At 53.5% G+C, this 10,479-nt stretch overlaps 1 protein-coding gene across 1 annotated transcript in view; it reads left to right on the top strand.

Moving 5' to 3' along the window:
• Nucleotides 1-10,479, top strand: part of FNDC10 (fibronectin type III domain containing 10) — a 57,580-nt gene that overhangs the window by 46,185 nt on the left and 916 nt on the right. The window lies entirely within an intron of this gene.

The raw sequence follows: 10,479 nt of genomic DNA, 5'->3' as shown, positions 1-10,479 counted from the left end.
TCCCAGGAGTTGTAGGTGTGGTTGTGTCTTATGCGGATTGTTGTTGTCTCCCACTCAGTTAAACACAAACTACAATTGACTGTCCATCGAAAATCAGTTGAGATTTTTCAACAAATGGATACAATGCTGGAAGCACTGACTCATCTATGTCAGGAAATTTGGAAGACAACTATCTGGCCAACCTACTGACAGAGATTCATATTCATGCCCCTTCCGAAACATGGAGTTGTGTGAGTGTGTGTGCTGCCAGCCCCACGTGTGGCTTGGCAGGTAGGCAGAAGCAAGAAGAGTAGCAGCAGGAAAAAGCAGAGAGGAGACAAGGAACCTCCTAGAAGACCCGTAACTGGTCAAGGGCTATACTGAAGACGGCAAGAGGCCTGGAGGGGGCCCTGGGGCAGAGCCAGCAGTGACAGATGGCAGGGCTGAGAAAAGCCTGACTTGAGGGAGTAGAGAGGAGTCTGTCCTCGGGAAGCTGAGTGGAGCTGAGAGAGTGGGCCTGCACTGAGGAAGGGACACTGCCTGCCTGCTTCCTTGAGCCTGATCCTGAGCTGTACCCTGTTCCTCAATAAACCACTTAACTGTAAGTACAGAGTGTCAGTTCTGTGAGATGTTGCAGCCAAATCCACATGGGGGAGAGAAGAGGCTGAGGGGAGGGAGAGTGGCCAGTGTCAGAGATGGAGTGGTCCAGCAGCTGGAGAATGTGGCAGTCTGGGATAGATCTTACTTTGGCCTCATAGGAATTGGCTTTGTGCTGATTCTTAGATTTGTGGTTATTTGTCCACTGCCCCACACCCTGCCGGCCACAGAGAGGGAGGCTGAGGACAGTGCTTGGAGAAGGGTTCGATTCTAGGGCCAATGCTTTTTTGGCTGGGGGTGGGGGGCAGGGACCTTTGGAGAATACAGCCTTCCCCTAACTCCCCACCCCCACTTGCCCCACCCTGGCCCTTTGGGGCATGAGAAGAAGTTGGCACAGGGTCTTCAAGGCCTGCATTTCCCGGAGAGAAGGAACCACTGTGGCTGGAGAAATAGGAAGAGAAAGGCGCATAGAGAGAGATTTACGGGCCGAAACCACCCCCCAGCCCAGCTGGGAAGAAGGGGAGGGGTTCTTTGGGTGGTGGGAAGGTTTTGCCATGGAAGCCCCACCACCACCACTGCCCCCAGAGATTTTTCCATACAACCTGGAAATGCGAACCTTTCTCACAGTCCTGTGACCGAATGCACTCAGGGGTGTCCTGAGCCAGTCCATGAGGGTCCCTCATGAGGGGGTGGAGGAGGGATGGGGCAGGAGAGTGGGGTGGCAGATATGCTACGAGGGTGCCAGGAGTGGGTCGGGTGGAAGTTGGTCCCATCCTGCAGCTCCAGAGGGCACAGATGTCCACATGGCCCCCCTCGTGTGGGAAGGAAAGCCTGCCTGCAGCCGGTGTAGCTCGGGCAGGGTCCATGGGCTCAGGACAGGCTGGGATGTGCTCGGGCTGCTGCTAAGTGGTGGCCACAGTTGGGTGCAGGGAGTACAAAGGCCTGAAAGCCTTCAGAGGCAGCCTTCTCAGAGCCACTCCGAGGCCTCCAAACAGGAAGTGAGGCCAAGGTCTGATACTTATTTTTCTGACACCTTCTATTTATGACAAGTGACACTGAGTTTCTATTAATGGCTGAGATATGAAGTCTCTTTTAGAAATGCATTCTTCAAGTGAAAAAGTGAATTAGTTTAAGAAAACGTTTAATAAACATCAGTGAGTGGTGCCTAGGGACGATCAGACGGTGGTGCTTCCGGCTGGAGATTGGAGACGTGCAGGCCTTCCTTCCTCTTCCTTCCTTCAGTCCTCCCTTCCTTTCTTCATCCCTCCCTTTCCTCCCTTCCTTCTTTTCTCCTTCCTTCCTCTCTTCTTTCTAGGCCAGCCCCAGCTGGATTTCCCAGTGTCTAGTTCCCACTCGACAGCGCATAACAACAACAACAGTCCCCAGTGACCCCACAGGAGAGCTTCAGGAAGGTTTCCTCTCATAAAAGTGGTTGCCTACGCTCTTGCTCACAGTCTGTGGGCAGTGGTCTCTGTGTGTCCACTCCCGGCCCCCTCCACCCTCACTTCTGCCTCTCAGGGAGCTCAGTGCCAGGGCTAGGTTTTTGTTCATGTCAATCACTGCTGGAGGCCCAAGGTGAGGGATGGAGGCCTCACCCCCACTTTGCTGACTCGGAGGCTCCACTGGACTCTGACCAGGGGTATGGAGTGGGGGACAGGGAAGGTGATGCCACTGGAACTCTGAGTTGCAATAATCAGAACACCCCCCCCATGTTGTTGTTGTTATGTGCCGTTGAGTCAGACCTGACTCATAGCGACCCCTCCTTGAGTTTCCAAGGCAGTATCACTACAGAAATAGATTGCCCCATCTTCCTTCCGAGGAGTGGCTGGTGGGTTTGAACCGCCAGCCTTCTGGTTAGCAGTTAAGTGCCTTAGGCACTATGCTACCAGAGCTCCTACCCACCCCCCATAGTTCAATGTTAATGGAAAAGTCCAGGGGTAGTCTTGCTTCAGTTGAGGCTTGATCCAGATGTTACAGCAAGTTGTCAGAGCAGGTTTTTTGCCTCTCTCCACTCTGCCTGCATCTGGGTTGGCTTCTTTCTCAAACTGGCTCTTCCCAAGAGCTGTCTGAGGAGCCATAGGCAGCTGGAAGCCAAGCCATGGAGTGATCACTGTAACCCAGTCCTTTCCAGAGTCATTCTCTGTGTCCTTCTGTCTGGCTATGCCCTGATGTAGTGAAATGAGTTCCTTTATGTATTTAACCCTTGGAAGGAAGATGGGGCATCTACTTCCGTAGTGATACTGCCTCGGAAACCCAAGGAGGGGTCGCTATGAGTCGGGTCCGACTCGATGGCACACAACAACAACAACAACAACAATGTATTTAACCAAGAAATGCATTCTTTTAGTGAAAAAGTGAATTTAAATGCATTCTAAGAATGCATTTAACCAAGCCTTTTGTCTTGGTTCTTTGGGAAAACGGCTTGAGAGAATTTTCCCCAGGCCCTGAGGAGGTACCTTTACCCCAGTTTTCTATCCCAAAGGGTTTGTTACATTTCCTATGTAAGTTGTAAACAACTTGGTTTTATTCTTTTTGTCTGGCTCTGGCCTGCAGTCTGCCCTATGATTGGTATGCACTTTGCAGGGACTGGTCAATAGACTATGCAAATGAAGTGACTGTGGACAATGCAAATGAAGTAACTATAGCCTACTATGCAAATGAAGCATCTATGGTCTACTGAGAGGGAATTGGACAGTTCATGGCCCTAGTGGGAGGGCTATGCCTTGAAATTGAGAAGAAGTTTATGTACATATACAGCCAACCCACAGAGGTTTATTTCAGAGAGGAAGTAAGAAGAAACAGAAAGAAAAGAAGAGAGAAGCATCAGAGAGACAGGTGGCAAGGAGCTTCTTCAAAGAGCTGTAACATAGCTATAGCATTGAAGACAATGACAGACCTGGGAAAGACTGTGACACAGAGCTGATAGCAGGAAGGCTGAGGGCAGACTATGCTTGTCCTCAGAGAAGTTGATAGGAAGCCTACATGGCCAAAGGAGTGTGTATATGACAGATAGAAGGCCTGCCTTCTTATGTGGCTGAGAGGAGCTGAGTGAGCTGTCCTGCAGTGAAGAAGGGAAGGATGTACTCTTCTCTTCCAGTGACCTTTCCAGACTTTGCTTGCATGCTTCCTGATCCCAAGTTATACCCTATTGCTTCTTTAATAAACCACTTAACTGTAAGTATGATCTGTGAGTTCTGTAGGGCCATTGCAATGGATTATTGAACTGAGAAGACAAGTAGAGTGCTGTGGGAGAGATGGCTGTGTCAGAATTGGTAAAAAGATTGGAGAATGCAGGTATGTCTGATCTCTGCCTCATAACCAGTCAAAGATTGGAGAGTGGAGGTGTGTCTGAGCTCTGCCTCATAGGAATCAGCCTTGTGCTGAGCTTGATTCTCATTAACCCCCCTGAAATTAGATAGGTTCGGATGCTACAACTACCCTCACCATTTTATATCTGCCCCCTATACTGCCCTGCAAGGCTCCCTTCTCTCAAGTCCTAATGGGGCTGCCTAATAAGTTAGCTTCATACAGAAGTGGGGGCTGCTGGTTCCAGTTACCTCTGTGCCCACAAAATAGGATAGTGAAGGGATAAGTCCCAGGGACAGTGTGTCAGGCATCTGTGACACATGGGGGAGTATCTTCAGAGTAGTAGTTTGAAGGCAGACCATCTGGGCAGGGACTTGGGGAGATGGTTCAAGAAGGTCTTGGGTAGATGGGTAGGTAAAGTCTTTGAAGTAGGCACAGAGCTTGTCCCATGCAAATGTCTCCATAGGCAGCTTTGTGAAGGAGGCACTTGATAATCAGGGGACTTGATGACCATCCTGTGATTTGCAGATAGCCTTTTTCTCCAGCCCTGGTCACTGCTCACTGGGCCCAGCAACATGGATGCCCCTCACCAAGGTGGCTGACCACCGCCACTGCTGAGTGCCCCACTGCCCACAGCAGAGACCAGTGCAGGCCCCTGCTATGCACCATCCTCAGACCAGCTGATCACCAGGTGGTGGTGGCTTACTTGGGGTCCCTCCCATGATCCCTCCTCATCAGAGGAACAGTGAGTTGTTTCCACAGGAAAGGCGGGTACTCTGGAGGTGAATTTGCCTTCCCTGATGTACCCATCTTCCAGGGCTTCCGAAACAAAGGACCACAAACTGGGTGCTTAAAATATCAGTACTTTATTGTGTTCCAGTCCTGGAGGCCAGGAGTCCACAGCCAAGGTGTCACAGGGCTGGTTCCTCATGCAGGCTCCCCAGAGTCTGTTCCACACCTCTCTCCCGCTTCTGGCGGCTGCATAACTCTAGCATCTACCTCCATCTTCACATGGTCTTCCCTCTGTATGTCTCTGTATCTTAAATCTCCTTTCCCCAACTAAGGACGCTTGTCATTGCATTTAGGGTCCAGCCTAATTTCTGGGTGATCTTATCCAGAGAGCCTTAACTTAATTACATCTGCAAAGGCCCTTTCTCCAAATAAGGTCATTCACAGATCTGAAGAACATGTATTTTGGGGGCCACTATTGAACTCACTGAGGAGCCCTGGAGGCGCAATGGTTAAGCATTCAATTGCGAACTGAAAGGTGGGAGGTTGAGCCCACCATGGCTCTGCAAGACATAAAACTTGGTGATCTGCTTCCAAAAAGATTTCAGCTTTGGAAACCCTGTGGGGCAGTTCTACTCTGTCATATAGGGTCACTCCAAAACCAAAACCAAACTCACTGCCGTCAAGTTGATTCCGACTCATAGTGATCCCTCCTTCGGTTTCTGAGGCAGTATCTCTACGGAAGTAGATTACCCAGTCTTCCTCCCGAGGAGTGGCTGGTAGGTTTAAACCACCAGCCTTCTGGTTAGCAGTCAAATGCCTTAGGCACTATGCCATCAGAGCTCCCATTAGGAGTTGGAATAGACTCAACAGCACACAACTGAACTCACTACACCTGCCCACTACAATTCTGCTCGTCCCTTTATGGTGGACTTAGAATACCTCCCTGTCACTGTAGCCTATGTAATATCACCTCAGACTAAGGAAACACTTTGTAGTAAAAGAAAGTGGCAAGGGCCTCATGCCCATGAACTCATGGTCTCACTCTAAAGCTCATGGTCTTACCCTAAACCCCATCCCTGTCCTGGACCCAAACCCATTGCCAGTTGATTCTGACTTATAGCAACCATGTAGGATGCAGTAAACTGCCCCATAGGGTTTCCAAAGCTGTAAATCTTTATGGAAGCAGATTGCCTCATCTTTCTCCCAAAGAACGGCTGATTAACAGCTGAGCACTTTAACCACTGCACCACCAGGGCTCCTTTGTCACCTGAAAGCCCAGGCCTAATAGAAGTGTGTCATAGCCTCCTGAAGCCACTTGGGGAAGGGGGTAGCTATCTGACATTCGGAGTATGCTTTAAGCCAGAGGCCACCAGGGGCTGCTTCTCCAGAGTCAAGGTTCAGGGTCTGGGAGCCAAAGGACAGAGCTGGAGGCCCCCGCTTCCCAAAGCCTTGGATGCACTAACTTGGCTCCTCTTGCTTTTGATTGAACTGGCAGAGAAAGGGTGACCATGCTGGCCAAGGTGATGAACCTGATGATTGTGCTACCCTGAAGGCCAAGGGTGTCTGGAACATCCCAGTCCTCCCAATTTAAGTAGCAGTGGTCAGTGGGAAACTAGGGCAATCCCCCAAAAGGCAGGACTGCTAAGGAGCAAGAGAGTGTGGGAATGAAGTTCTAGTCACCCACCTGATGAGAGTCCAGCTGTAGAGGTGCCAGTGGGGAGTAAGGGAAACACAGTCGGGTAGGAGATGCTAAGCTACGATTATCAACTCAACAGAAGTGGGAGCCTCAGGAACTATCCTTTATGGCACTGACTGATTCCGTTCCCTCCCCCTTCCTGGCCAGCTCACAAACAGGACTAGCGGTGACTAAAGAAACAGAACCAGAGGAGGTCTGTGTCACTCCATGAAGATAGAGTAGCCAAGGGGACTTAAATCTACATGAAAGACATAATGGGGGTGTGTGAACAGTGTCCATCTGCCTGAGGCCAAAGGGCTGGGAGGGGCTTGGAGGGTGTTCTAGTTACCTAGTGCCACTCTGACGAGAATTCTACCACAAATGGGATGGCCTTAACAAACAGGAGTTTATTCTTAAAATTTAGAGGCTTTAAGTCCAAGTTCAAAGTGCCAGGCTCTAGGGGTTGGGTGAAAGCCCTTCAACCTTGGGTCCAGCTCTGCCTCCTGCTCCTGGCCCACTGAAGCTAGAGGCGTTTCTTCACTCAGACAGCTGCTGGCTGCTGAGGCTGAGAAGCCCCAAAGTTGACAAGTAAAAAGTCACAGTTCCGATGTTACCAAACTACACTGCAGGCCATTGACTAAGTTCATTGTACGTCCCAAGGTCGGCAGAGCATAGCAGGTTGTTGAGCAATGACACGGCTACATGCAGGGTCCAAGTGTGCCATAGGCTAGAGACCATTCCCAAGGCTTCTCCCTATATACAGGAAGCAGACCACATACCCAAAGGCAGCTACTCAGCTGCTCACAGTAGATTCCATCATGGAGTTGATTACCAGTCTCATCATGGCGAATACTACATCCAGCTGCCCAGCCACTCAACCAGGCCCAGCCAAGTTGACACACAAACTTAACCACCACAGGGGGGCTGGGCAGAGCTTGGTAAAGCTGGGCAGTGGCCTGTGGAGGTGAGGCCCACAGAGTGTGTGGAGGGTCACATCTTTGCTTTCCTGCCCATGTGGCCTTTTCCTGCCCGCTCATCCACTGGGGAGTGGGGAGGGTGGGGTGCTGACCCTTGACTTCCATGACAGTCCCGCTCGCACCCTGGCCTTCTCACCTCCCTTCACTTGCTGAGCTGGATTCTGTTCCAGATGTGTGGGGTGGGAGTCAGGCTGAGCCTGAGTGAGGCCTGGCTTTGCTGGGGGAGATGTAAGAAGCTCCTTCAGTGGCCCAAACCTTTTACTCCCTGGAGATGATCATGTACATGGTGACTGGCCCAAGGGCACCTATCCCTGTTCTGCCCCTGGGAAGAGAAAGCCCAGCAACCACCCCTGCTTGGAGCAGAGGACTCATTGCAGAGGACTAGCTGAAGCTTGCACCTCCCAATGGAAGAAAAGCTGCCCCCAGGCAGGCGGGTAGCAAACCGGCCTGGCCTAGGCAGTGACAGTCAACCCGTCCAGTCCTCTCCTCAGACAAACGAGGAAGGTGAGGCTACCCTGGAGGCCTAGGTGAGTGGGCCTAGGAGGGTCTAGGACCTGCAGCCTGGACCAGGACTCCCACCTCAACCCCAGTCAGGCCAGAGGGGCTCCCACTGGTCAGCTGGGGGACTCTGGCTTGGGAATGCCCCCTCTCAGCAGTCTTGCCTTTGGTCCTGGCCTCCAGTGGGATGGGAATGACAGTAGCTCCACATGCTTCCAAACCCCATTAATCCGTATTCTTCCAGCAAGTGCTGTCCTCGTGACTCCACTCCTCCACCACCACCCAGGAGGCTGACTTTCTTGAGGGGTGAACTTGCTTCCTGCTGAGGCCAGGGGATGGGAGCATGGTCCCTGGGCCAAGAGAGCTGACTCCTTCTGCTTTCCTCGAAGTGGGATGGGGTGGGGAGCTCCAGCCACTCAGCAAAACCCAAGCCCTGGGACTGGGTTCCTGTAGGACTACAGAAGGCATCCCAGGTCCCTCTGGCCCCCTATTGACCACTGGGAGGTGCAGCTGCAGAAATGAACAAAGGTGAATGGGGCCTGGATGGAATGAGGGGAGTATGGGCTTCCTCGTGATTTGAGGGACAGCAAAACATTTGCTTTATCAGCCCAGAATCCTGGCAGGTGGGAAGTAGGGCTTCTTTGAGTCTGCCTTCTCCCTTTCCTGCTGCATCTGGAAGCTCCTGGAATAGGGATGGCTGGGCACAGTCCCCTCTCCTGCCCAAGGCTGCCCAAAGTTGGCAAGATGCCATGAATGAAGAAATGTCCAGGTCTAGGCAGGAAGAACAGGGCCCTCAGCCCAGCCAGCCGCTCCAGACCCCAGAGAGGAGAGGGTCAGCATGCCCCAGGCAGCTAGTCAGAAGAGTCCCTAATAGAAGGCCAAACCAGCAAGTTGGCCCCCAGAATCAGGATCAAGGTGGCCAGACTCCCCAGGGAGGCCCTGGCTGGGTCTGATTGGATTCCTGCCTGGCTGTCTATGAAGCATGAACATATTCCATCTTATTCCATTCCTTATTCCACCTGCTCTTCTCCTGGAGCAGGGGCTGGTGGACTGACCCCAGACCTGTGGTCTGACCCCAGGGGCCATCATAGCTGGAGGCTTGGACAGTCAAAGAGCCTGCCCCTTGCACTGTCACCTAGACCCTTGTCCTACCCCTGCCAGTTCCCTCACCCCTTGGGGCAGGTGCCCAAGGGGCTACAGGCCCAATAGTGAGGGCAGCCAAAACCCTAGAGAGCTTTGGGTGCAGACCTGGGGAGCCCCAACTCACCATCATTTTTTTGCTTCTCTGGGGGAGCTCCTGATGCCCCCATGAAGCTGAGGCCAGAGCCAGGATCTCCCTCCTCAGGAGTGAGTGGCATCTAGAGCATGGCTTGGAAGTGCCCCTTCAGGGCTTTTACTCCACCCCCCCAGCCCATGCCCATCAGAGGCACAGGCCTCAGCAGCCCCTGCCAAGGGTCCCAGCAAAGCCTGGTGTTGGAGTCAGAGCACTCCAAGCCAGGTAATTAGTACTGACAGGGGGGGCAGCTTCTGGTCCTGGGTTTTTCTGGATGACCAGGAGTTGATGAGAGCAAGGGAGGGGTCTCACAGAGGTATGGGGAGAATCCTGGCCAGGCAGAGGTCCCAGACCAAGAACTAAGTGTGTGTCAGCGCCTACTCAGTTTCTCCTCTCCTGCTCCCAGGTGAGATCATCAACTGAAAAGTGCCTGGGGGGGCCCAGCATCAGAAGGACAGCCAGCCTGACCCTCCTGGCCTCCTTTCACAGAGCACAGAGCAGCCCTCCCTGGGGATGGGCTCACCTACGTGGGAGCTCAGGTTCATATCTGATCGGCAGGCTTGGCTACCGGCCCCTGGTCCCGGAAGGGTATCCTGGGCACTGGAGAGCAGAGGCAGGGATGGGACCGGGGGTCAGGCTCTGGGACAGATCCTGAGGACAGGCTGTGGGGGAAGGTGTAGTATCCTTCCTTCCCAGCGGTGCCACCCAACCTGTGCACTAGTGGGCGTTTGGGCAGCTGTCCCCTTTGTCCAGCCCTGGCCTCCCGCCCACGCATCGGAAGGACTCCTCCAGGGCATTGACTAGAGGGTGTATTCTTACATAGGCACTGTTCACCCGGCGAAGGAGCAGAGGGCCGGGGTCCTCGCCCAGCTGTACCCCGGTATAGGTGCCCTTCTGTGAATCAAGTTTTCACCAGACTGAAGAGCAGCCCTGGGGGCAAAGAAACATTTCCGCCCTCGCCCCCTAGGACCAGCACGCATCTCCCTCCCTGAGTCGGAGCAGGTGGGACGCTCATTTGCTGGTCCCCGCTGTGGGTCCCGGTTTCTCAGCGTCGGAGAGCGCGACCCAGAGTCTTGCGCTCTCCACGCCGCTGCCCTCCACCCCATTGGGAGGCGCAGCTTCCAACTGGTGCAGCCAAGAGAGATCGCATAGCTGCCCTCGGAGACCATGACTCGAAACAGCCCGCCACGCCGCCCGTGAAAGCTTCGGAAGAGCCCCGCGGCGGCGAGGAGGCAGCGACAGCCGGAGGCTCGTCCACGTACTGAGAACAACGGACTGCGCCCATACTAGGGGTCCCGGACCCCTCGACTGCCCGCTGCCCTCGCGGCCGGCAGCCCGACTCGGCAGGGTGGCCTCAAAGAATCGGGGACGCCGTGGGGAGCGTATTGAGGGCGAGGCAGACACCCGCAGGCCGGTGGCCCGGCGAGGGTTAAGGGGGGCGG

Source organism: Orycteropus afer, unplaced genomic scaffold, assembly GCF_000298275.1.
Source record: "Orycteropus afer afer isolate SDZICR_OR568_19922 unplaced genomic scaffold, OryAfe1.0 scaffold00136, whole genome shotgun sequence".
Classification (NCBI taxonomy): domain Eukaryota; kingdom Metazoa; phylum Chordata; class Mammalia; order Tubulidentata; family Orycteropodidae; genus Orycteropus; species Orycteropus afer.
The sequence above is the reverse complement of the archived record's forward strand: the minus strand, read 5'-3'. Positions and strand labels throughout refer to the sequence as shown.